The following is a 25,383-nucleotide window of genomic DNA, read 5'->3' on the forward strand; positions in this document are numbered from 1 at the left end:
CCATTAGGATCAGTGGAAAGGATTTGACTTGAGCACTCATGGACACCTCTCTTTGGCGAGGAGTGGCAAAGTCAAATCTGCAGCTTTCAAAAATCTGCTCTGCAATTAAATTTCCGAAAGCCCTATTGATTTTGAGCGGGGTTTTGTTTTTTGGGAGCTGATGGCAATGGGTATTAGCAGGCAGATGTGATCCAAAGCCGGGCTCTGCTGACTGACAGCTCATTTCACACTTTGCTGCAGCTCTGTGCGCATCTGCCGAGCTCCAGAGCCGTGGGGTGAGAGCCAGCTCCCCACAGCCCCAAACCTACAGAGGGACGAGTTCCTGGGCTGGGCCATCCCTGGGGGAGCTCCCAGACCTTCCCCAGGGCTGTTCCCACGGGCAGGAGCACCTGAGGCAGCTTTGAACCATCCTGCAGGGGAGGAGCAGCAGGCTCAGGGCTCAGCTCTCCTGGCCCTGTGGTTCTTGTATTTTCCATGGGGCTGGACATCTGCTGAGCTTGGTCCTTCAGGCTGGAGCCCTCTGCAGCCAGGCTGGGACACCTGGGCGGGCTCACCTGGAGAGGAGAAGCTCCAGGGAGAGCTCAGAGCCCCTGCCAGGGGGCTGGAGAGGGACTGGGGACAAGGGGTGGAGGGACAGGAGCCAGGGAATGGCTTTAAGCTGACAGTGGGTAGATCCAGGTGGGATTTTGGGCAGGAATTGTTCCCTGGCAGGGTGGGGGAGGTCTGGGGTAGAATTCCCAGAGCAGCTGTGGCTGCCCAAGGCCAGGTTGGACACTGGGGACAGGGAAGGTGTCCCTGCCATGGCAGGGGTGGGATGAGGTCACAGAACCATGGAATGGCCTGGGGTGGAAGGGATCCTAGGGGCCATCCTGGGCTGTGCCCATGCCCTGCAGCACCTCAGCTGTCAGCCCAAGGCTCTTTGCCTGCCCTGGGGTGACAAAGTTCTGCCTTTGGTTTATCTGTTTAATACTTTTTGGTTGAGTGCTCTCAAGTTTCATTAACGTAATTTTCCACTCCTTCCTGCCACACTTGTGACAGAATTGTGTGTGAGCAGCTCGCTTGGACTCCCTGGGACAGATGTAGAATTTAAGAGCGGTGTTACTGCCACAGGCAAGTGTGGATGTAGTTTTGCTTCTCTTTCCTTCTCCCTCGTTATTTTTGCTGAGGGAGGCTGCTGTTGAGCTGCTGGGATTGCTGTGGTGCTGCTGCAGGCTCAGGTGTCCCCAGCACCCGAGCCCCAGGCTCACCTGGGCAGGTGCAGCTGGCAGGATCAGCACGGGCAAAGCCTCCCTTCAGCACAGCCCTGAATCCAATTTCTCCCCTGAAAGGCACTGATGGGAGGCAAAGAGCTGAGGATTGGAATAACTCAGAGGCATCACAGTACAGGAGTGCGTGGGGAAGGGGGAGGACTCGCCCAGCTGTATTTTGCTGTCGTTTCTCTAATGATAACACTTAAATGGGCCCATTATCCATTCTGAAATGCAATTGTGGCAATGTACAATTTCCTGCACTGAGCGAGGGACTTGACCTATTTAAATCTCAGAAGGAGAGAAAGAAGATGGTGGTGTGTCGTTCCCTGCTCCTGGGAGTTGCAGACTTGCAGAAATTGCTCCTGGCTGGGGCTGTTCCTGTGGGGCTCAGAACACCCCTGAGCTCACCAAGCTCCTGCCATGGGGAGCTGAGGAGCCAAACCCCTTCCCAAAGTCACCGGGTTCTGCACAGCTCCTCCACCTGCTGCCAGCTGGCTCGGGGGAAAATCCTGGAGATTCCCTCAGTTGTGTTTCAGAGTAGACTGGAGATGCAATGGGATGGGGCAGGAGAGGAGGGATTTAGAGATTTTGGGCAGGAATTGTTCCTGGCAGGGTGGGCAGGCCCTGGCACAGGTGCCCAGAGCAGCTGGGGCTGCCCCTGGATCCCTGGCAGTGCCCAAGGCCAGGCTGGACATTGGGGCTGGAGCAGCTGGGACAGGGGAAGGTGTCCCTGCCATGGCTGGGTGGGATGGGGGGGATTTGGGGTCCCTTCCCCCAAACCAGGCTGGGATTTCTGGGACTGTGGGACATTGACATGAGGATGTTCAGAGCAGTGGCTCTGTCCCAGGGGGCAAAGGAAGGGTCCTGCTGCATTGTCCTGGGGACTGGAGGGATTTCCCCCCTCCTTTTGGGAATGTTCACAGAATCACAGCCTGGGCTGGGCTCGAAGGGACCTTAAAGCCCCTCAAGATCCAATCCCCCTTCCATGGGCAATGACAACCATGCAAAGTCTGCATTTTCTGTTGATTTGGTGATTACTGAAACTTTATGGGAAAGAAAATGGGAGTTTGTGAGGTTTGGGGGAAACAAGAGTAAAGATTGATTGTTAGTGAAGATGGTATCCCATTATTAATTGTTTAGCTCCTGAGCAGAGAAGTCACACATTGCATAACTGTCTTTGGCTCCAGCTGTCACAGCAGCATGGGAAGGAGGCAAAGCCTCGATATTTGCATGTTCTGTGGCCTGGGTTAAACTTTTGCCAGTGTTCTATTAAGATCATACGGTTTCTGAGCACTCTCCAGGAAATTAATATGGAGAGTTGGGAAGATGCAAGTGAACATTTGTGTGGTGGAGATAATCACATATGGGTGGGGACTCTGCTGCAGGATGACATGAGGGAGAATTTTAAAATCACATGTGTGTTAACAGATGGTTAAACCTGACACCAAATGTGAATTTCTTAGTGCAGAAACCAGCAAGAACAATTTAAAAATCACAGGTTTGTGAAATAATGAAGAAAACGACCCCGTATCTTAATCCTGGGTTATAAATTACCTCATTGGAAAGGATTTGTCTGTTTTGGAGTACTGTGACCCCAGGAGCTGCACAGACCATGTCAGGACACCAGTCAGGAGCCACCTCCATGCCTGAAACGGCTTTCTCAGGGCTCAGAAAGGTGCAGAGCTTTGTGAAATGCCTGAGCTGGGCTTTTCCTGGGGGGACCTTGGAGGTGGGAGCAGAGACAGCCTTATCCCTGTGCTGGGGGCAGCCTGGGCTGGGCTCTGCCACTGCTGGCCAGGCTGGGCTGGGCTGGGCTGGGCTGGGCTGGGCTGGGCTGAGCTGAGCTGGGCCGGGCTGGGCTGGGCTGGGCTGGGCTGGGCTGGACTGGGCTGGGCTGGGCTGGGCTGGGCTGGGCTGGGCTGGGCTCTGTCACTGCTGGCCACTGCTGTCACCAGCCAGGCCCAGCCTGGGGGCTTGGGAAGGCTCCTCCGTGGAATCCCAGGATGTTTTCTCTTGGAGGGGACCCTGAAGGCCACCCCAGGGACACCTTCTGCAGCCCAGGTTGCTGAAGGTGCCGCTGGTCCTGCTCTTGGTGCTGAGGGAAGAGTTTCCTGCAGCCCTTTCCTGGCTCAGAAGCAGCTGGAGCTGCTGGGTGCCCTCCCAGGTGCCCTGCAGGCCATGCTCAGGTGTCACCATCTGTCACAGCTCTGCAAAGGACCCAGGGTCCCTGGCTGGAGCAGGACCCATGGCTCTGCTGCTCCCCAGCCACGCTGGAATTTTTAAGTGGTTTTTTCCCTCCCCTGGAAATACAAAGATTAGTGCACAACGCTCACGGTGCACCGTGGCTCTTTCTGCTTTGGAAATGCAGAACAAACCTGCTTTAAACCCAGCAAACACCAGCTGAAGGCTCGCATGGTTACACAGCCTAATTATAAACATTCTGCACATTCCAAAAGCACAGCGGAGTAAATAAATGCATCACCCAGCTGAAGAATGCATCCCTCAGTGTCAGACAGAGAACACTTTGGAAAGTAATTAAAAGCAAAGAATCCATTGGAGTTCTGCAATTTAGCAGGAGTTTAGATTTTGTTTCAGAAATCGGGATGGAGTGGAGGGGAGCCCCCCCTCCCCATGCAAACAATGAATATTCATGTCTCTGGAGCTGGAAAATGAGTGATTTCTGTGGAGAAGGGAAACAAAGTTTGGGTTTTTCTGGTTTATCTTTGAAGGGGAAGGGCTGTGTGCATTATGGAAATGGTTTGTGTTGTTGTGCAGGGGCAGGAGATGCTGGCTGCCCCTCCCTGAAGCACGGGAGCACTTGGATGCATTCATTCATCGCTGCAGGTGCAGCAGGGCAGCTCCTGCTCTGCCTTGCTGTGAGCAGCTCCAGCCCATCTTCCTGCTGAATTATCCTTGGTGCCAGAGAAGGCATCCCTGAACCAGCCCGTATTGTCCACGAGGGACTGATAGGAGCTGATAAAATCCATTTATTTATGGTGTCTCCAGCTCTCCTGGCAGTGCCGTGTGCTGCATCACCAGGAGCCCAGCCTGGCTTTGCGCTTGCTGCGGAGTGGCTTTGCCCATCCCTGAGCCCCCCTCCTGCTGCTGTGATTTGTGGAAAGCCTGCTGGGCCACCAGAGCCAAAATCTGGCACCTTGTGCCTGTCCTGGGAGTGTGGCTGCACATCCAGGCCTCGTTCCTGCCCTGGTGCACGCTCCGAACCCCGAACCTCACTGGGCTCTGCAGCCGAGGGCTCCCCGGGCCCTGCTGCGCCCAGGAGAGGGCCTGGCTCTGGAAAGGAGTGCGTTTTGGACAGGAACGGTGTTGTTTGGACAGGAATGTTGTGTTTTGGACAGGAATGGCGTGTTTTGGACAGGAACGGTGTTGTTTGGACAGGAACGGTGTTGTTTGGACAGGAACGGTGTTGTTTGGACAGGAATGGCGTGTTTTGGACAGGAATGTTGTGTTTTGGACAGGAATGGCGTGTTTTGGACAGGAATAGCACGTTTTGGACAGGAATAGCACGTTTTGGACAGGAATGTTGTGTTTTGCACAGGAATGGCGTGTTTTGGACAGGAATGGCGTGTTTTGGACAGGAATGGCGTGTTTTGGACAGGAATGGCCTGTTTTGGACAGGAATGGCGTGTTTTGGACAGGAATGGCGCGTTTTGGACAGGAATGGCCTGTTTTGCACAGGAATGGCGCGTTTTGGACAGGAATGGCGCATTTTGGACAGGAATGGCCTGTTTTGCACAGGAATGGTGCGTTTTGCACAGGAATGGCGTGTTTTGGACAGGAATGGCCTGTTTTGCACAGGAATGGCGCGTTTTGGACAGGAATGGTGCATTTTGGACAGGAATGGCCTGTTTTGCACAGGAATGGCACGTTTTGGACAGGAATGGCGCATTTTGGACAGGAATAGATTGCACTCGGGATCCACCAGGCCCATTTTTAGCTGAGGGCTGGCAGTGGATGGTTGCTGGGTGAGGCGTTGTCCCCGCTGGGCTCCTTGGGAGGGCCGAGGTCATTCCTGGAGTCACTCCCACAGCAGGAGTGGGGCTAGGCTGGAGCCAGCACCAGCCGGGGGAGTGCTGCTGCTGCTGCAGGGAGCCCACGGGAGCCCTGGTCCCACACTGGGATGGGGACGGAGGTGCTGGGGCCGCAGAGCCCCCGGCCACGCGCTCCGCTGGGAGTTCTGTCCCCAGGTGACGCCCTGGGGCCACAGAGCATGGGGGATCACTGACACGGGACATCAGGCCCTCAGTGCTGCCAGGTTCTCCTGGCTGGTTTTTCTGCTCAGCCCTGCTCGGTGCTTCCTGGCAGCAGGGTTGGCATGGCAGCAAAACCACCCCAAATCTGCCTTCTGACAGCAGAGAAATACCAAGTATTGCATACGGGGATGAGCACTTAATTAAAATTACAGCCCAAAGCCACCCACCTCCAGACTCTGAGCTCTACACACTTCCATTTGTACCCAACTCAAGAACTGAACGTTTTATTTAATTCAAATGAAGCCTCCTGTCAAAACACCTCCTTACCTGCTCTGGGGGAGTCTGCACGAGTTCCTCGTCCCTGACCTTTCCTTTGCATTTTGTAGCTAATGTTGCTTCTAACAAATAGATTTTAATTGTTGCCGTTCAAGGTTTGGAAGAGATTTGTAGAGATAAAATTTGAAAGGATGGGAAATTAAAAGACTTTTCAGAAGAGAAGCATCTCCAAGATGAGACACTAACACCAGACTGAGTTGTTTATTTTTTTAAACTCTTTTCTGTCATTGTCTGGCCCATTCCAGGTTAAACCTTTTGGAGCATGTCCAAGTGAATTGACTCAGAATAACCAACAGGAGCAGGGCCAGAAGCTGACCTGGATGATGTTTGTGGGTCCTTCCAGCCCAGGACATTCTGTGATTCCATGAGTAAGTGCTTGGGAAGCAAATCCTCATGGGCAGGTGTTGTCCTGAGTGTGGATTTTCCCATCCCACACTTCTGTGACACAGGGCTCTGGTCCTGGAAGTGGGGCTGGGATGATCTGGGGTGCTCTGGGGTGCTCTGGGTGTGCTCTGGGTATGCTCTGGGGTCTCAGCCCTGGGGTCTCAGCCCTGGGCTCTGCCTTGGCTGCAGGATTGTCCCAAGACCCCACAGCTCTGAGAGCACGACACATTTCCCACATTAAATGTACCAAATGATGCACAGGCTCCCTGACCTGGCTGTGAAATTGTCGGAGAAATTGCAGTAATTACCTCAAAGTGCCACCTCCAACCACGCTGAGCCATGGATGTTCTTGAAGTAAATCTGTATTTCACTTTACAAATACCTATGAATGTTTTAATTCTCCCCTTCTACAAAAGAGACGTGTGGGCTGACAGAAATTATTCACCATTTGGGACTTCTGTGATCAGGCAAACTATTTAATTTTCCAAGTGTAGATTCGAGGTCTGACTTTGAGGAGCTGAAGTTTTAAATATTACATTATTTCTTTATTTTAAAAGTGCATGCAGGGACAGCACCACACCGCTGGTGAAAGCCTTCAGGACTTTGTGTGGGGAAAGTCTGCGCTTGGCTCCGGGTTATCTTGGAGAAATTAAAACTTCTGAGCTTTCTGCAAGAATCCAGATATATAGATATTTTATATATATATATATATATGTGTGTGTATAAGTATTGAAATATAGCTGTGTCTGTCTGAGCTTCCATACCTGACTGAGCCAAGGTCATCTCTGCAGGAAATTGTCCTGGCTTTCCTTTCTCTGTCTTGCAATTCTATTAATCCAATGGAACAGACCTGAGCCTTAATTTGGAACTTTTTTATGACCTTGGGTTGAGAAAACCTTTATGTGTTTTAGGAGGAATTTTTTTCCTGGAAAGGGAGCTGAGGCCTTGGCAGGGAGGGTTGGAGTGTCCATCCCTGGGGGTGCCCAAGGGATTCCTGGAGGTGGCACTCAGGGCTGGGCTGGGGATGAGGATGGGGCAGGGCTGGGACTCCATGACCTTGAGGGGCATTTCCAGCCTTAAAGGTTCTGGGATTCTGTGCCGTACTTTAATTTCTTCTTTTTCTCCGACCCACAGGAATTGTGTAACTCTCAGACCTGCTGGCTGAATACTGTTGAAATTACGCTTTAATTTTCGAGGAGTTTTGCATTCTGCATCTCATTTTATTGTGAGCATACATCAGCTGTTACTGAGCGTGACTCCAGAACTAATTTTTCTTCCATTTTCCCAGTTTTGCCTTGCCTTCATGCCGATTGTGTTTTACAGCACACCTTGCTCGCTGTCCTTTCGTTATAATTTTAGGGGATTGTCACATATTTCACACTAACTTTTTGCAGTGCTGCTGGAGAAAGGTTAAGTAGGTTCTTGATTACTCCTGTAGTTCTGGGGTTTATGGCCCCGTTGAATTAAGTGCACATGATTTGTGGCATGGCTTGAACACCAAATGTATACATTGAATTATTTCTTTACATTTCATTGCAGCAACAGGCAATATTCTAGAGGGTAAATATGTATGCAAATTACCTATATTGAGAAAACTTTCTGCTCTTTCTGTTTACAGAAGATGGATTTATTCCTTTGGAAATATATCAACAAAAAGACACAAATCTTTCCAGTTTTAAGAAACCATTCCAGAGCGCCAGGGGAGAGGGGCAGCTTTACAGCCATGGTAAAAGGTGGTTTTATGTGTGAGTTACTTTTTATGTTGTGTGGAGCCCAACCACTCACGTACGCTCTGATCCCTGTTCTCACTTGGTACATTTATATTTATTAATTATTTATGACGTCCATTGTTGCTGTGTGACTTTGTTCCTTGTCTTGCCTAATGTGCCTTGGCATGTCAAAGCAGTATTTTTATAAAAACCCCCAAACTCTAATCAGAAGATACTTAGTGTGCTGTGAAAATTCCGTTCCCAAGACAGAGGGAGTGGGGGGATGCTTTTTCTGGGCTTACAGGAGTTACAAAGCAGACTGGGTTGGCTTCTTAAGAATGCAAATGATTGCGTGTGAGCAAGATCCGTTGGTACAAAAATAAAATATTCCACATCCTGCTTGGGAAATAATAATCCATATCCAAGCAACACGTAGTAGGTGGCTGAATAAGACCCTGGCCTCAACTTGCTGCAAAACACGAGGAGCTGTATTCGCTTGGCAGTGATTAAAAATCAAAGTGTCACTGGTAGCCAACAGAGTCACAATCTCCTTGTGCTGGGGGTGGATGTGCCCAGCTGGCTCTGGAAGTTTGAAATTCCAGGCACGTTTCCCCGAGGGGTTCCCAGCGCTGTTGTTTGATCGACTGTGCCTCACGTGCAGCGTTTCTTCTCCGACGTGCTCCTGATGGATTTGATGGTGCCCAGGTTCCTGGTGTGCAGCTGAAGGGGGTTTTTAGTTTAAGGCAAACTTTGATACTTCTTTAACTTTGCTAAGTGGAAGAATCCATCCCTGGCAGGGTGGGCAGGGGCTGGGATGGAATTGCCAGAGCAGCTGGGGCTGCCCCTGGATCCCTGGCAGTGCCCAAGGCCAGGCTGGACATTGGGGCTGGAGCAGCTGGGACAGGGGAAGGTGTCCCTGCCATGGCTGGGGTGGGATGGGGGGGATTTGGGGTCCTTCCACCCAAACCAGTCTGGGATTCCATAATTCTGTGGTTCCATAAATCTCATTCTAAGCCAGTAGAGCCAGACTTTATTCCCATGAGATCAGAGTCCCGCAGAGGTGAATCCCAACAATATTTTTCACCAGCTGGAGAACAGCAGGTGCTGGCAGCCCAGGAGGTGAACCCTGGGAGTCCCAGCCTCAACACCAACATTCCCTTGGCTGTGTGGATTCCATTTGATCCGGGCAGCTGCTGTAAATCGCAAGCTCCGGGGTGCAGAGCTGGCAGGGAGCTGCCCACGCTGTCCCTGAGCCTGCCAGGCCAGCTCTGAGCGCTGGAGCCGTGTCCTGTGCGGGGCTGGCACGGGACAGTCCCCAGGCTGATGGGGAAGGGGATGCTCCCTCCCAGCTGAGGAAGGAACTGCCAGGTTTGTGCATTGTTTATAAATAAATCCCTCACGGGAGTGCGCTGAGCTCTCCATATGTGCCGCTCCTCACGCATGGAGCACGGGGGGTTCATTATCATATTTTTGATGACTTGCCGTTGTTCTCTGTTTACTTTTGCCCAAAAATATGTCCTTCCTCTGCTGTAGCAACTTCCAGGTTCCCTAATTTGTTTTGTTTGAAGTGTATTTCTCACAGTCACACACTCCAGCGTAATGCCGGCGTGGAGCTTGTTATTTAGCAACTCATTTAAATGAAAATAGACATAATTTAAATAGACAGAAATGTCCTTTAATACTATTTTTAAAGACTAATGGAGGAGCTCTGCGGGCTGGTGCGATGCGCTCCGGAATACAAAATAAACAGAGTTGTTCAGATGCATTTGGATGATTCTTCCAGCCCTTTGTGGGGTTTTTTCAACTGCACAGTGGTAAGATTTATCAAAGGGATTGGGAATCACTTTGATACAAAAGAGATATTTATTTCTCTGCAAGCTGGCACTTCCAGGAGGTGATGGAAGGATTTTTCCTTTTGTTAAAATATTACTTCAGAAATTGCCAGTGGTGAGAATCCTTTCTGTGTCTGCAGCTCCTGCTCTTTGATGAGCAGAGCCCAAACAATGATGGATTGTTTTAATTGGGGAGATTGCTGCATTTCTCTTTGGGCTGGGTTAGAGGGTGGACAGGCCTCAGGCTGGGCCAGGAGAGGTCTGGAGTGGCTATTTGGAATTAATTCTCCATGGGAAGGGCTGCTGAGGCAGGGCTGGGGTCCCCATCCCTGGGGGGAACTCAAAGCCGTGTGGAGGTGGCAGCTGGGGACACGGGGCAGTGCTGGCCTTGGCCCTGCTGGGAATGGGTGGATTTGATGGTGTGACAGGGCTTTTCCAGCCTCACAATTCCCTGATTCCGAGCCAGGGCTCTGCCTGGCGTGTGGGGAACATTCCCCAGGTAAAGACACCTGGCAGCACCGGGGCAGGGCTGGGCTTGGCTGGGGTTTAGGGGCTAAAATTGGCGTCTCCAAATGCAAACAGCCAGATTGGCAGCAGGGCCTCAGATAGAGATTTCATAAATAATTAAATATTTCTATATATAATTATATATTTATATGTATTTCTATTTCTTCCTTTTTTTAATGTAAGAAACACTTTTGTTCTTTCTGGATTCAAAGACTTTAACACAGTATCTGAAGTTTAATGAGTGAACAGAAGAGTGCTGATGGGTGCCTTTATCCTCTTTTCCCTCCTTCTTTTAGGTCTCATGAGGAAAATTGGGTAAATTGGGGCAAGGAATAAAAGGTTTAAGCAAGGCTTGGGTAAAGTAGAGAAAAGGTTTCATGAAGTCCAAGCCTTTCCTTTCCTCCTTTTTGATGAAATCAGGATGGCTGGGAGGGAGTTCAGGACCTTTATGCCTTACAGGGATTTTTAAAAATAATTTTTAAACAACTGAAAGTGAATGTTTGCATTCAAAGAGGCAGTTTCAGTGCTGTGCCATGGCAGGGACACCTTCCCCTGTCCCAGCTGCTCCAGCCCCAGTGTCCAGCCTGGCCTTGGGCACTGCCAGGGATCCAGGGCAGCCACACCTTGTGCTCACCTTTGCCTCTCCACAGGAAATAAATCTGTCCCACTCTGCAGACGTGTGGTTTTTAAACCATGGCAGCTGTATACATTAATTTTTATGACCTGCAGTATTTAATCTTATTAAATAATGACTTTAGGAGCCTGTTCCCTGGTGTAAGAGGATTAGGCTGCTCCACACTTTGTTTGTACTGCAGCGTGGAATCAGCTTAACACAAGTTTTATTGAATTTTTTTCCAACTTGTCTTAGGAGAAGTGGTTAAGCAGAACTCATTGCCAATTAATCTGCTGAGTTAGGGTGACACCGAGTGCTGCAGGTCTGTCTTGGTCCCCTGGGTGCTCAGGGCTCCCCTGGTCCCTGCTGTCCCTCTTGTCACAGCGAGCATCTGCAGAGGGGCAGAAAAGCAAGGGAATCCCAGGATGGTCTGGTTTGGGTGGAAGGGACCCCAAATCCCCCCCATCCCACCCCAGCCATGGCAGGGACACCTTCCCCTGTCCCAGCTGCTCCAGCCCCAATGTCCAGCCTGGCCTTGGGCACTGCCAGGGATCCAGGGGCAGCCCCAGCTGCTCTGGGCACCTGTGCCAGGGCCTGCCCACCCTGCCAGGAACAATTCCTGCCCAAAATCCCATCCAGCCCTGCCCTCTGCCACTGGGAGCCATTCCCTGGCTCCTGTCCCTCCATCCCTTGTCCCCAGTCCCTCTCCAGCTCTCCTGGAGCCCCTTCAGGCTCTGAGCTCTCCCTGAGGCTTCTCCTCTCCAGGTGAGTCCCCCCAGGTGTCCCAGCCTGGCTCCAGCCCTGGAGCAGCTCTGGGGCCTCCTCTGGATCCTCCCCAGGTCCCTCCTGAGTCTGGGGATGCAGAAGTGCAGAGTGCAGGTGGATGGGGTCTCGTTGATGCCCTGTGCAGCCCCAGGTGAGCTGTGGCTCCCTGTCCTGGCTCCTTCCCTCCCCTCAGCTGCTTCCCTGAGAAACGCAACCCGCATTAAAGAGGCGGCATCAAGCTGGTAGAAAATAAAAGAGGTTTAAAAAAAACCCACAGGAAAATGGCATAAATTAGAAGCATTGAGAGTTTCAATTTCTTTGTGCTCGTTGTTAATGCAATTTTTTTGCACTTCTTTCTGTCTAAAAAGATTGAAATTTCTACCAGGGTAGTATTGGCATAATACAATGAAATCAAACTCTTTCAACAAACTGTTGCTATAGAAAACTTAAAAGCAGAAAATTAATGTGCTTTGAAGTGTTGTAATTGTCGTTAATAGAGGGGTACACGGAGGATTAAATATATATATATATATATATATTACTTACTTACTTTTTCCTCACCTGAATTCAGTTTTGAGGCTAAAAGCAAGACATTTAAAATTCTCTTAATGTCTCCAAATTCAACCGCTCCTCTTTGTATTTCTGGATCGCTCTCAAGTTTGCTTAATTAGGAATAGAAATAGGGCTGGAAAATGGAAGAGGCAGCAGCATGAAAAAATGAACGTTTTGCAGGTTGCAGCAATGCTGTTTGTTCTCCCTGAAGCTCAGATTTTAGGGAGCCTGGGATATTTTAAAGATGATTAGCATGGAGAGATTTGTTCGTCCAAGGTATGTTTTAATGGAATATTTAGAAGTATTGGATTGTGTAAATAAATAAAAATCAAAGGGAAGTTTCCTAGGTGGGACAGCTCAGCTTAGCCAGGCTGTGCTCAGAGCTTGGCCCCTGCTGTTTGTGGAGGAGATGAAATCATGGAGCTGCCCCAAGAGAGGCCAAATTGGGGGAGTCAAGGGGCTGGGAGAGCTGGGGGGCTCAGCTGGAGAGGAGAAGGATCCAGGGAGAGCTCAGAGCCCCCTCCAGGGCCTGAAAGGGCTCCAGGAGAGCTGGAGAGGGACTGGGGACAAGGGATGGAGGGAAAGGACACAGGGAATGGCTCCCAGTGCCAGAGGGCAGGGCTGGATGGGATTTTGGGCAGGAATTGTTCCTGGCAGGGTGGGCAGGCCCTGGCACAGGTGCCCAGAGCAGCTGGGGCTGCCCCTGGATCCCTGGCAGTGCCCAAGGCCAGGCTGGACATTGGGGCTGGAGCAGCTGGGACAGGGGAAGGTGTCCCTGCCATGGCTGGGGTGGGATGGGGGGGATTTGGGGTCCCTTCCACCTAAACCAGTCTGGGGTCTTGTGAGTTGTAATGAAGAATTAGAAAACTGCTGTTCCAAATGGTATTTTCAGCATTGTGGGTCCCTTCCCCTGCCTGTGCAGGCTCTGGGTGCCTCACATGGAGCTCTGGCAGGGCTGGGGGAGCCAGCAGAGCCTTTCTGGGAGGAGCAGATCCCTGGGGCTGAGCTGGGCCTGGCACCAGGGCAGGATGAGCCCAGGGACAGCCAAAAACCAGAATTATTATAATTATTATTAGAAAAACCACGGCTCCTCCTGCTCTGAGAGGGCATTAAACAGGACATGGGAGATGGAGGAGCAGCCAGCTGCCAGCCTTTTATGTTTCTCCCATTGTGTTTTGTAGATTTGTCAATTTATTGGCCATTCCATCCAGCCCCTATTGGAGCAGTTGCTGCTGAATCGATATAAAGATAATTTTAGTTTGCTTGCATGTAAAATTTATTCAAATATTGATGGTTCTCTTCACAATATGGCCCACATAGATTTGTCAGGACAAGGCAGCCTATTTCTGAAAGCGATGGTTAAAATTAACTTCAGGATTTCAGAGCTGGACATGCATTTCTTGGAATAATTTTAGCGCTTCAGGTTTAGAATCAGTAGCCCTGTTTGTAACTTAACCATGAGAAGAATTCAGTAATAAGCACCACAGCGCCTTGGCCGATGTTTAAAAGCTCTGTTTGTGCATTTCTAAGGCAGGGAGGAATGGAGGATGATCATCAGAAGAAGGCAAAATTCTCATTTGTATTTGGTGTCGCTGTGATTTCTCCTCCTATTGTCTCAGATCTGGTTCTTTTTTCCTCCATCCCTCCTTTTTCTTGGTCCATCCCCGTCGGAGGAGGAAGTTCTTTCCCAGGTTTGATGTGCCAGAGCCGTGGTGGGACAGCAGCACTCACAAAAGGCTGAGCCCACGTTCCTGCTCTTCCTTTTGAACTGAGGAGCTTGAGCTGTCTCAACAATCCGGATTTTCCACGCTGAACCTCCCCTGGGGCACTTGAGCCCATTTCCCCTCCATTCCCTGCTCTCCTCTGTGCTTTCCCTGCTCTCCTTAATGGTTTCCTCACTCTCCTCCATGGTTTCCTCACTCTCCTCCATGGTTTCCTCACTCTCCTCCATGGTTTCCCTGCTCTCCTCCATGGTTTCCCCGCTCTCCTCCATGGTTTCCCCACTCTCCTCCATGGTTTCCCCGCTCTCCTCCATGGTTTCCCTGCTCTCCTCTGTGGTTTCCCCTCTCTCCTCCATGGTTTCCCTGCTCTCCTCCATGGTTTCCTCACTCTCCTCCATGGTTTCCCTGCTCTCCTCTGTGGTTTCCCCACTCTCCTCCATGGTTTCCCCTCTCTCCTCCATGGTTTCCCTGCTCTCCATGGTTTCCCCACTCTCCTCCATGGTTTCCCCACTCTCCTCCATGGTTTCCCCGCTCTCCTCCATGGTTTCCCCGCTCTCCTCCATGGTTTCCCTGCTCTCCTCCATGGTTTCCCTGCTCTCCTCCATGGTTTCCCTGCTCTCCTCCATGGTTTCCCAGCTCCTGCTGGTGTCCCTGGAAGGGATGAGGGAGCCTGTGGGTGCCTGCTGGGCTCGGGCTGGTGTGGATCCTGTGCCTTGCACAGCTCATCTGCTGACCTGGGCACCACCCAGCCCTGCCCTGGCCCTTTCCTTCACTCCTGCCTGGCTCTGACCCACTCAGCCTTGCTTGGATCAGAGCAAGGATCCATCCTTGGATGGGAGAAGAGCTGATATTTGTTATTTATTTCAGCGTGATCCGCTTCCTGGGAATTTCTGACAGCATTAATTCCTTTTCTAGGCTTGAAGTCTGAACTCCTATTTCAGGTTTTTCTCTGTTTGCCAGTGTCAGGAGTGGATGATCCCACTGGACAGGGTTTGGGATAATGGCTTTTCCAGCCCTTCCCGCTTCCAACACAGCCCTACAGACACAACCAGGGTTATGCTGCAGGTACTTCCCAAGTCTGACTAGACACAACCAGATTTGCTTTTTTTTTTTTATTTCCATTTCCTTTTATATCTGGAACAAATTCAAATGCATGAGAAGGAAAGAGAGACCTTTCAGTATTAGATGTCAGATTAGAAGCTTGAAATAGGTCTGGAGGGGAGGCAGCAGCACTTACACAGCTCCTTTTTCGAGGAAATCTCCTGGGAACAAGAGAGATCCTCACGCAGCATCACTCTGAAAGCAGAATTACCTTTTTTAGATGGCTGATGAAAGCAGATGTGATGGCTAAAAAACCCTCTCCCTCTCTCTCCAATCTTAATTAATAGCTGAACAAAGTTTATATGGAATTTCCCACCTCTCAAAGACACCTCTTTAAACCTTTGGGTAAATGCATTTTGAAGGGTTTTTTTGACCAACACTTAAAATATATTCTTACCTGTTTTTTCCCCCCAAGTCTTGGTTCCTTAAAGCGAAAATAATGAAAAAAAAGTGCTTTAACTCCTCAGCCCTTCAGGTGCCCTGCCCAGCACTGGGGCACAGAACTCCTGAGCTTCCTCGTGGCTGTTCATTTATTTGCCAAAGATCAAAAGGTCAGGCACTTCCAGCTCGGTGAAGCTTCCAGTGAATTACATCATGCATAAAAATTGGCTATTTCCAAGCTACCCAAGCTCTCCTGTGAGGATATCTTGCTCGCCTGAGCAGAAAACAGGCTGTGTTAGCAGCTTTTGTGAGAGATGTTCTCCGCGAGCACACGGGCCCTCCACGCGTCCCCTGGATCAGCCCCAGCTCCTCGCTGCAGCTCTGCCTCGGGGGCTTCCACAGGTTTTTATTCCCATTTCTTCCGCAGGAATCCCGGGGAAATGAGCACAGTAAGGGCCTCTGTTGAGCTGTGCTCACAAACTGGGTTTGAGGGTCCCCCGAAGTGCCCCAAACCTTCAGGAAAGACTGGGCAGGCAGATTCAGAGAGTCATGGAAGTGCCAAGCTTGGGAAAGGCCTCCAAGATGATCAAATTCCACCTTCAGTCAAATCCCACCGTGCCCACTGACCCGAAACACAAAGCTCTGATGCTTTTGAGCACCTCCAGCCATGGGGACTGGCAGCCCCTTCCAAGGCCTGAGCACCCCTTCCGTGGAGAAATCTCTCCTCATATCCCGCCTGAACCTCCCCCGGGGCACTTGAGCCCATTTCCCCTCCATTCCCTGCTCTCCTCTGTGCTTTTCCTGCTCTCCTCCATGGTTTCCCTGCTCTCCTCCATGGTTTCCCCTCAGCCCTCCATGGTCTCCTCACTCTCCTCCGTGGTTTCCCCGCACCCCTCCATGGTTTCCCTGCTCTCCTCCATGGTTTCCCCTCACCCCTCCATGTTTCCCTGCTCTCCTCCATGGTTTCCCTGCTCTCCTCCATGGTTTCCCAGCTCTCCTCCATGGTTTCCCCTCACCCCTCCATGTTTCCCTGCTCTCCTCCATGGTTTCCCCACTCTCCTCCATGGTTTCCCTGCTCTCCTCCATGGTTTCCCCACTCTCCTCCATGGTTTCCCAGCTCTCCTCCATGGTTTCCCCTCCCCTCCATGGTTTCTCCACTCCTCCATGTGAGGTTTGTGGTGTTTGGCTAACCCAGCCCAAGAGCACAGCCTGTGCCTGCCTGTGTTTAGGCAAGGCTGAGGATCGTGGATCGGGAATCTGATCATCTCCAAATTCCAGTTATTGCAAAGCTGGAAATGCACGGGCAATGGCACCAGCCAACGCTGAGGGAGAACGTGTGTGGGAAAATGCAGTGGAAATGGAGGTGCTGTGGGATCAGGCCTGAAGCAGGAAGGGTTCCAAACATCTTCTCTCAGGGATGGCTTTCCTAAACCTCCCGGCTGGACACTGGGGCTTGGAGCAGCCTGGGACAGGAAGGTGTCCCTGTCCAGGGCAGGGCTGGATCAGCTTTAAGGTCCCTTCCCATCCAGGCCATGTTGTTATTTCTGATTCTATGTCATATTGCAAAACCCTCCTGCTTTTTGCAAATTCCGTCCTGAATCTAGAAAATAATTCTAAATGAGTCTATTAAAAAATTAATTCTGATCTATTTTAAAAGGAAAAATGAGACTTAACGTGAAAACATTTTGAACCATAGCAACAGCATAAAAATTATTTTTTGAGGGGGATCTTTTACAACTTAACTCGATCCCTATTTTCTATTTTTAACCTTTAATCAGAGCTTCTGGCTTGTTGGGAAATACAATAAATCTTTCTATCTCCAAAGCTTTTAAAGTGTTCACCGTGCCTGCTGTTCTCTTTCTGACAGGAGATTATCCTTTTGAGTTAGAAATTTTCTATTATTTGTGTCCGAAACGGTTGAAAGTCAAAGTGGGGGCTCAGGTCCCATTAAGAGCAGCCCTAATGAAGGTGTGGGATGTGTGGAGGTTTTTCCAGGCAGGGACATTCTCCAGCCCCACTGCTGGGAGAAAGTCCCCACTTTGTCCTTTGTTCTCTTTTCTGGCTTCAGCCCTGCTGTCCTCACACAGCCCTGTCACGGGTCCAAACCTGGGCTTGTTTTCCCCACCCTGGGCTGCCCAGCCGGTCAGAGGTGCCTTCAGCCAGCTTTAACCTGTCCTGGGTGTCCCTGGGCATGGGAGAGGAGCTGAGCTGGATCCCAGGAGCTGAGCCAGCTCTGTGCTCAGCTGGAGCTGCCCCACAGCTGAGCCGTGGGGATTCCATGGGACCACAGCATGGTGGAGAAGACATCCTAGATCATCAGTCCCAAGCTTCACCCAAACCCCACCACGCCAAATAAAGCCCATCACAACATTCCACCTCTGCTTCCAGGGCGGGGGGCTCTGCCAGTGCCCTGGGCTTGTGTTTCAGGGAAGAAATTCCTCCCAATATCCAGCCTGAACCCCTCCTGGAACAACTTGAGGCCATTTCCTGTTCTCATTTCGCTCGATCCGGGAGAAGAGGCCAACAAACTCATTAACTCCTCCCTAGTTTATTATTGATATAAATGTTTCAGATCATTCTGAGTCATTAATTTTAAGGCATCGAATCCCAAGGTCTCCTGCCTGACTTTTTCTGCTTGTTATTTCCTATCTGCTCAAAAGTTGCTCCAGGACTTGGGTTCCTTCTTTCTTCCTCTTCCCATTTTGAAATTAATCACTCGTGTGTTCCAGTCCGTTGGATGCTCACAGGAGCACAAGGAAGGGGCTCAAAGCCCAACCCTGCAGCTGCAGAAGGGTTCATCCAGCACCATTTTCCATGGCTGGAAGTGGGAAGGTGGAGCTGCTGGAGCCAAGCTCTGGGATGGGGACTGGCATTTGGGAATGGATGTGCTGATGGGGGAAACTTCATCCAGGTAATCCCTTGTGTTGCTGCTTTATCTCCTGAGAAATATTTCTTTTGGGATGGCTGTTTTGTTCTGGAGAGCTGGATGTGAATAATGTGTTTATCAGGGCATTTCAAAGCATTTATTAGGGTATTTCAGTGCGTTTCAGGATATTTTCAATGCATTTTTAGGGTGTTTCAAGGCCAGGGCTGAGGCACTCCCTCGCTCTCTCCAAATGAAGGGAATCAGATCCAACAGCTCCTACTGTGAAAACTTCGTGAAGCTGCTGCAGCTAAAGGAGGAGATTGTAATCTTTGATTGACCAGGACTGTGGGGGAGTGGGAGGACAAGAGGCCCTAGAGCTGCCCTCTTGAGCCACATTTATTAAATCAGCTCTGTAGCCTGGAAATTCCCATGGATGCTTCATATTCCCTGATTTTGTTAATGTTGCTTTTAAATTTAGCTTTAAATTCTTGTAACTGTCAAGATTTGCTTACGGCTATTGAGCACATGTGAATTAATTTCAGACAATTGCCTTAAAAGTAGGAAAACACAGTATTTGTGCAAGGCTTCTACAATATTTTGTTCTGAACTTAAAAGTCTTCCTGTTTCATACAAACCACCAACAATTTGAGTGAGTAATTCTCCTAAAAATAACTCCTACCTGAGGGGAAAATGACTCACCTTTTATGTGAGTCAGCCCGTGGACTTGAGGACCCCCAGGATTTCTTTCTAGCAGAGGTGGGACTGTCACATTCCTGGGAAGATGAGGAAACAATCCCAGCCTGGAGTGGGCTGGAAGGGACCTGAGGGGCTGGAGAGGAGCTCCAGCAGTGCCCAGGGCCAGGCTGGATGGGGCTGGGAGCAGCCTGGGGCACTGGGAGCTCCCTGCCCGTGGCACTGGGTGATCTCCAAGGTCCTTTCCAGCCCAAACCAGGCTGAGATTCTGGATTTTATCAAAGTGCAGGAGTCCAGACCCACGGCTCCCTTGGACAGCTCCAACACTCCCTCTCCCATGGTGGTGCAGTGCCCATCCCTGGAGGTGTCTGGAGTGCCAGAGGTGGCACTCAGTGCCCTGGGCTGGGGACACGGTGGGGATGAGGCACTGCTGGGACTGGATTATCTCAGAGATCTTTTGCAACCTTTATGATTCAGGAATTCTGTGATTCCCTGCTCCTCCCAGCCTTGCTCTCCTGCCATCACCCTTTCAGCTGCAGTACCAATGGCCCTTTATTCCTTCCCTCTGCTTTTTTAGTCCATGAATTCCCTCTGTAATTCTCTGAAATGCAGCTCCTCTTTTCAGTGCAGCTCTTCCTCACAGTGTCCCCAGTGAGCAGTACCCCAAACTCTGTTCCCCCAGGGTGAAGCAGCTGGTGCTCGGTGTTGGGGCAGCTGGGGGGGCTCAGTGGCCTCTGCTCAGGGCTGGTCCCACCCCAGCTCTGCAGACCCTGAGGGAAGCAGGAGCACTGTTCCTGTCAGGACCCTGAGGGAAGCAGGAGCACTGTTCCTGTCAGGACCCTGAGGGAAGCAGGAGCACTGTCCCTGTCAGGACCCTGAGGGAAGCAGGAGCACTGTCCCTGTCAGGACCCTGAGGGAAGCAGGCCCACTGTTCCTGTCAGGACCCTGAGGGAAGCAGGAGCACTGTTGCTGTCAGGACCCTGAGGGAAGCAGGAGCACTGTTCCTGTCAGGACCCTGAGGGAAGCAGGCCCACTGTTCCTGTCAGGACCCTGAGGGAAGCAGGCCCACTGTTCCTGTCAGGACCCCAGACCCTGAGGGAAGCAGGCCCACTGTTCCGGTCAGGACCCTGGAGCCAGGCCCGTTTCCCTCAGGAATGGCTTTGTGGCAGTGCCTCAAGCTCCTGCTCCCCACAGCCCCCAGCTGCTCTCCATGCAGGACCCACGGGGCTCACAAAGGTGTCCACACGCTCCGAACCTCCTGAGCTGGAAATCCCACCGGAGCAGAGCCTGCCTCACGGTTTCTGCAGAGCCTGCCTCACGGTTTCTGCAGAGCCTGCCTCACGGTTTCTGCAGAGTCTGCCTCACAGTTTCTGCCGCTCCCTGCTCCCCATCCTGATGGCCAATTGCCTCGGGAAGAGCCTCTGGCGCTGGGCTCAGGGACCTGCCCGATTCCTGTCCCTGTCCTGGCGGTGCCCAGGGTGGGGAAATGGGACTCGGGGCTGAATCCCAAACAGCCTGTCTGGAGCTGCTGCTGCTGGGCCGAGCTCTCCGGCTGTGCTTTCCCAGCCCCTGCCTTTCCCGTGGCTGTGTCCATGGCACTCGGAGAGGGGCTGGCTCTGCTCCCTCCTGCTGCTGCTGTGTCCCACACTCCAGCGTGGGATCGACACTGTCAAAAACAATACTTATAACAGACACCGCGGGGATTTTCCTGCTGTGGCCTCAGACGAGCTCGGGTCAGCACAGACCCCCTTGGCTGCAGTCCTGGCTGTGGTTGCTGATCACAGATATTCCCACACACACCACGGACCCACCACCTCCTCATAAACAGAACAGCTTCTTTGAAAAGGTTTGGCTTTCGACTCCTGGCCAAAAAAAAAGGTTTTTTTTTTCCAGCTGTCTCCTGAGGTGTGAACCACAGTGGCCTGAGTGATGGGGCTGCACGAGTTGCTCAAGGATATTTTGTGTTGAGCGGTGTCCAGATGGATTTAATGACACCTGAAGAGCTGTTCCTGCCTGGCTGAGTGCTCCAACCCCACCGAGTATCAGAGAAACCTGATGTGTGACAAGTGGTATTTAAAGGAATTGTGATCCTGGGGTTTATTTGCCACGGATCAGTTTAATTAGGAATGGCATTGTGCTGATTGGAAGCTGTGCTCTGAAGGACTCGTTCACTTTGGTTTGGATGTTAGAAATGCGTGGAATTCCCCAAGGAATGCCCTGCATTTGGAATGAGCTAATCCTGCCGGTTTAACAACCACTGCCTTGGCAGAGCAGGGGGAACGCTTGGATCCCTGGTCTGGGAGGGCTTTTCCAACTGAAAGCATTCCAGGTTTCTGTGAAGATGAACTCTCTCATCCTGGCTGTTAGGGGAAGATTTCCCCGAGCTCACCCTGAGGATGTTTAAGGCAGAGGTGGCTGGAGCTGACAGTTCATTAACAATGAATGGCACGGGCTAAGCTGACATCGCCCAATGGGCCATTAAGCAAAACTGCTGCCAGCAGCTTTAAACTCTCCTGCCTTAAGTGACATATCCAAACTAGGAGCTTGGAGCTCGGGAATAAAGCAATTCCTGGAAGAATGCACTGGAAGAGCGGCAGATTTTTCCTGAATTGCAGATTTTTCCATGGAACTGTTCCTCAGCGCAGCCACAGCAACACTTTACAAAGCACAGCTCTGTGTCATGCCCCAAAAGTTCATTTTTTATCCAAACATCAGCACTTTTTCGGGGTGTTGGTGGCTGCCCCTGGACCCCTGGCAGTGCCCAAGGCCAGGCTGAAGCAGGCTGGGACAGGGGAAGGTGTCCCTGGATGGGCTTTAAGGTCCCTTCCCACCCAAACCATGTGGGATTCTGCAGTCCTGGGAAAAGATGCTTCCTGGAAAACAGGAGTTCTCTCCTGGCACCGAGTTCAGGGCTCAGGAGCTGCAGCCCCAGGTGGGTGAGGAGCAGCTTCCCCTTCTCCCTCAGCTCCTGTTCACCTGCAGGAGGAGTCAGGGACAGCCTGGTGTCTGTCCAATCCCCTCTGCAGTGCACGTATCAGCAGGCAGGGAGGGAAATCCTCATTGGAATGAGAGGGTTGATAGCAGAAATAATGAGACTGGAATTTAAAATTCCAGGTTTCAATTCCAGCATGGGACTGGAAGTTTGGGAAAAGCAGCCAAAGGTGTGTTTGTGTCCTGGGCTCTGCCTGGGTGGGTCCCTGGGGATGCAGAGAGGGGCTGGGGGTGTTTGTGCTCCCCTTAACACAGGACTGGATGTGCTGGGGCAGTTTCACCCTGTCCCCTGTGCCACAGGGAGGGCAGAGCCTCAGGAATGACATGGAGGAGCCCCCTCAGTGGGGCTGAGGTTCGGAACATGGAGCTCTGATCCCAATCTCCAATTCAGCACTACAACCCAACACTAAAACAACATTTCCAGAAAAAAGGCAAACCTCCAATTCTTTCAGTCTGAAGTCTGCAGAGCACGCTGAGAACAGGCATGGGGGATTTGGGAGGGGCTGGAGTTTGTTTTTGGTTTGTGCTGGTGACAAAGCTGTTGAAGTTTTCAATGTCACTCGGAATACTTTAAACACAATTAATCAATACCTTAATGACAGCTGCCCCTTTGTGCATGCCGAGATAATTGGGTTGAAATTCCCCAGCTGTCAGGTGCAGATGTCCCTCCCAGAGCTGGGAAGGAAGAGGGAGAGGAGCTGTGATTCCCCAGAGTGGGAATGGGGCACTGGGAGCTCCGTTCCCAAAATAAGGGTTTGTCTCAGGTGTATCTGCCGTTCTATATAACAGAGTTTATTCATATATCATGGGACATGGGACAGTGGGAATGGTTCCCAGTGCCTGAGAGCAGGGCTGGATGGGATTTTGGGCAGGAATTGTTCCTGGCAGGGTGGGCAGGCCCTGGCACAGGTGCCCAGAGCAGCTGGGGCTGTCCCTGGATCCCTCTGGGAGTTTAATGAGGCTGTGCAGGGCCAGGAGCTCCACGCTGCTGTGGGAAGAGTGATTTGGTGGAGATCTGACTCTTCCTTGGCTTCTTTCTGTGCCTCTAAAGCCTGAGCTCAGTAATCAGGGTGGCTTTAATTTGATATCCACCACTTGTGGCTGTGCTGATCGATATTGGTAATATCTGTTCGTAGGGAGATGTTCCAGGAGCCGGAGCATTTGTTCCACGCTCAGCCTAAGCCAGCACTGCAATTTTGTGTGGGGATTAGTTTGAGGCTCGAGCTACACAATATTTTCCAAAGCCCAGCTCTCCAGAGCGTTCATTGCCTTCAGCCTGATATTGATCGTTATTTTTATCATTATTATCCTGGGCTGGAAACCGCAGCTCCTGGAGCCCCTGCTCGGGTCAGCCCAGAGCAGCTGTGATGGAGAGCTGGGAGCAGGACCTTGGAGAGAGGGAGCAGGACATTGGAGAGAGGGATCAGGACACTGAGAGTGGGATCAGGACACTGAGAGAGGATCAGGACATTGCAGAGTGGGATCAGGACACTGGAGAGTGGGATCAGGACACTGGAGAGGGGATCAGGACACTGGAGAGTGGGAGCAGGACACTGAGAGAGGGATCAGGACACTGAGAGTTGGGATCAGGACACTGCAGAGGGGGATCAGAACTTTGGAGAGGGGAATCAGGACCTTGGAGAGCTGCTCGGGAGAGAGAAGGCTCTCCGCTCCATCCCAGCAGGAATGTGAGTGTCACGGGCAGGTTTTCCCTGTTCTATCCCAATGGGAATGTGAATGTCACGGGCAGGTTTTCCCTGCTCCATCCCAGCAGGAATGTGAGTGTCACGGGCAGGTTTTCCCTGTTCCCTGCTCCATCCCAGCAGGAATATGAGCGTCACGGGCAGGTTTTCCCTGTTCCCTGCTCCATCCCAGCAGGAATGTGAGTGTCACGGGCAGGTTTTCCCTGCTCCATCCCAGCAGGAATGTGAGTGTCACGGGCAGGTTTTCCCTGCTCCATCCCAATGGGAATGTGAGTGTCACAGACACGTTTTCCCTGCTCCATCCCGGCAGGAATGTGAGTGTCACAGGCAGGTTTTCCCTGTTCCATCTGCACACATGCAGGTTTTGGCAGGGTCACTGCTCCCCATCCCACCTACGGTGGCCCAGGCTGTAGAAACCACCCCAAAATGGAATTTCTCTGCCGAATAAATAATTGTGCTGCACTGAACAGTTACACTGGAACTGGAATGTTTCAGCAGAAGTGTCCTTTACTTAGAGGAATTGGTTTTTCAATTAGGAAATTTGCTTCTCCTTGCCCTAAATGATAGAAAGGAAATATCGGTGCCGAGGGATAAATTCAGGTAATGGCACTGTAAATCCCCAGGCCTGTGGCAGTCAATAAGGTGAAGGAGGTTTTTAGGTTATTTCCAGCCCAGGTGATCTGACAAAAAACTGCTCTGCAAGTTACCCAGCACCTTTTCTGGGAGGTCTTGCAGGATTTTTGTGCTTGGCTTAGTACTGACAATTAAAGCTGGTCTAGAGCAATTATTTCTGGGTTTCCTTTAGAACGTGAAATCCTTACTAGGGCAATTCAGGAAAGAATATTATTTAATCCTGTGATATCTGAGAGGAATAAGAGGGTTTCACTGGGAGGTTTGGGGCACTGGTTTCAGGTGAACACCATTTGCTGCCAGTTCACAATCACAAGGAAAGCTCAGCACCGTGGTGCCACACAGTCCTTAAAATGCCCCAAGTTTGTGGGAAAAAGCTGTTTCTGATGTGTCCCCATTGCAGTGGTGGCTGTAAGGGGAATAAAACTGGTAAGGTTTGTTCAGAGGTTGGTAACTGGAAATGCTGCCATGGCAGGGGGATTTGCAGCTGCTTATGAAACCTCTGGGGGCCAGGAAAACACTTCCAGTGAGGGAGAAGGCTGGGATGATGATCCCATGGGAATCGTGGGAATTGCACACTGGGGCTGAGCTGGGTCAGACAAATGAGTCAGAAAAGCTTTGGCTGGGGGTCTGTCCAGCCCCCTTACATCCAATTGTTTAAAGTTCATCAAGTTTCAACAGCAATTACAATAATTATGACACAGCTACACATCTCTGCTGCTGGCTGCAGACCATCCACGCTCATCCCATTACCATTCAAATGAAGGTAATTTGAATTTGGCGTTCTAATGCAGGTAAATAAAAGGAACACCCGTGTTAGGTGGCAGCCCCTGCTTGTTTTTAATGGGACTGGCAATTACGGAGATGGATGGCTTTGTAACAGAAGGGTTGGGCTGAGGGGCTGTGAAATGAAGGCTGGGGATGATGGATGCTGAGGCCTGAGCTGGCTCTTTTCTTCCTGCACCAGCAGCTGCCACAGCTCCTGCCCCTGCAGCCTCCGGGAGGACGGGGAAACCCAGAGCTCTCTCCTTCCCAGCTGGGCTCAGCTGCCCCGTGCTCAGCAGGGCTGTTCTGAAGGACAGGTTGTCGCTGTCACCCAGCCCTGTCCATGTCCCTTTGGACGTGTTTTCCTTCAGAG

At 51.2% G+C, this 25,383-nt stretch overlaps 3 long non-coding RNA genes across 3 annotated transcripts; 2 read left to right on the forward strand and 1 right to left on the reverse strand.

Moving 5' to 3' along the window:
* The first annotated feature begins 875 nt into the window (after positions 1-875).
* LOC147651803 (uncharacterized) lies at positions 876-8,289 on the forward strand. Its single transcript, XR_015289879.1, has 3 exons — positions 876-1,110; positions 6,043-6,165; positions 7,800-8,289. It is a non-coding gene; the product is annotated as an uncharacterized LOC147651803 (long non-coding RNA).
* Positions 8,290-14,977: 6,688 nt separating this feature from the next.
* On the reverse strand, positions 14,978-20,662 carry LOC147651804 (uncharacterized). Its single transcript, XR_015289815.1, has 2 exons — positions 20,013-20,662; positions 14,978-19,901 (listed from the first exon to the last, which is right to left on the reverse strand). It is a non-coding gene; the product is annotated as an uncharacterized LOC147651804 (long non-coding RNA).
* Positions 19,779-24,078, forward strand: LOC147651805 (uncharacterized). Its single transcript, XR_015289816.1, has 2 exons — positions 19,779-23,626; positions 23,663-24,078. It is a non-coding gene; the product is annotated as an uncharacterized LOC147651805 (long non-coding RNA).
* The last annotated feature ends 1,305 nt before the right edge of the window (positions 24,079-25,383 follow it).

Source organism: Cyanistes caeruleus, chromosome 8 (assembly GCF_971803275.1).
Source record: "Cyanistes caeruleus chromosome 8, bCyaCae1.hap1.1, whole genome shotgun sequence".
Classification (NCBI taxonomy): domain Eukaryota; kingdom Metazoa; phylum Chordata; class Aves; order Passeriformes; family Paridae; genus Cyanistes; species Cyanistes caeruleus.